This window comes from Chiloscyllium plagiosum, unplaced genomic scaffold, assembly GCF_004010195.1.
Source record: "Chiloscyllium plagiosum isolate BGI_BamShark_2017 unplaced genomic scaffold, ASM401019v2 scaf_25312, whole genome shotgun sequence".
NCBI lineage: Eukaryota > Metazoa > Chordata > Chondrichthyes > Orectolobiformes > Hemiscylliidae > Chiloscyllium > Chiloscyllium plagiosum.
This window is the reverse complement of record NW_025160498.1, coordinates 1-1103: the sequence shown is the minus strand read 5'-3', so window position 1 is coordinate 1103 and position 1103 is coordinate 1. Positions and strand designations below refer to the sequence as shown.

Genomic DNA, 1103 nt, shown 5'->3' with positions numbered 1-1103 from the left:
GACGGTGTAGAGGGAGCTTTACTCTGTATCTCACCCCCTGTCCCTGGGAGTGGGGGGGACGTTGTAGAGGAAGCTTTACTCTATATCTGACCCCCTGTCCCTGGGAGTGGGGGGGACGTTGTAGAGGAAGCTTTACCCTGTATCTAACCCCCTGTCCCTGGGAGTGGGGGGAACGGTGTAGAGGGAGCTTTACTCTGTATCTCACCCCTTGTCCCTGGGAGTGGGGGGGACAGTGTAGAGGGAGCTTTACCCTGTATCTAACCCCCCTGTCCCTGGGAGTGGGCGGGACGGTGTAGAGGGAGCGTTTCCCTGTGTCCATCCGTCCGCACAGTTTATGGGACATCGGGATTGCGCGGTGGGAGCCTTCCCTCCCTGCCCCCCTCGGAGTAGAGGGAGCCCTACCTCCACCGGCCGACCCGCGCACGAGTCAATAACGGCAGAACACCAACAGGGGGCGGCAACAGACATTTATTAGCGAGTCGGACACCAGACAGGCCTCAGGCTTCAAGTCCACCTCCCTCCTTCCCTCCAGCTCCCCCCTCATCCCGGGCGTGGAGGTTGGGGGGGGGGTGGGGGAACGGGGTTCTGGGGGAGGGCCAGGGTCCCCGCCTTGCCCCCTCCCCCACCCCCTCCGTTGCCTCGCCTCCCCCCACCATGTCCATTGAGTGAATTCGTCCTTAGAATCCAAGATGGCGGAACGAGGCCTAGCGGTCGGAGGAGGGAGTTTGGAGCCTACGGAGGGTTGGGGGAAGGAATTAAAGCCCTCCCCTTCCCCCCCCCCCGTCTGGGGTGGGGGGGGGAGAGGGCGGTTTTGGGTGTTGGCGCGGATGGCGAACGGGAGGAAGGCCTGAGGCCTTACCTCTAGGCTTTCGGGCCTACTCTCCACCCTCCAGTCGCTGCGGGCCTGAGGTGGGGGCGAAATGGAGGGCTTTCGGTTGGGGAGAAGTGAGGATGGCCAACGGGAGGAAGGCCTGAGGCCTACCTCTAGGCTTTCGGGCCTACTCTCCACCCTCCAGTCGCTGCGGGCCTGAGATGGGGGCGAAATGGAGGGCTTTCGGTTGGGGAGAAGTGAGGATGGCGAACGGGAGGAAGGCCTGAGGCCT

General features: G+C 63.5%; 1 long non-coding RNA gene across 1 annotated transcript; it reads right to left on the bottom strand.

Annotated features, from left to right (window-relative positions):
- Positions 1 to 448: 448 nt before the first annotated feature.
- On the bottom strand, positions 449 to 1097 carry LOC122545164. Its single transcript, XR_006310506.1, has 2 exons — positions 983 to 1097; positions 449 to 859 (listed from the first exon to the last, which is right to left on the bottom strand). It is a non-coding gene; the product is annotated as an uncharacterized LOC122545164 (long non-coding RNA).
- Positions 1098 to 1103: the final 6 nt, after the last annotated feature.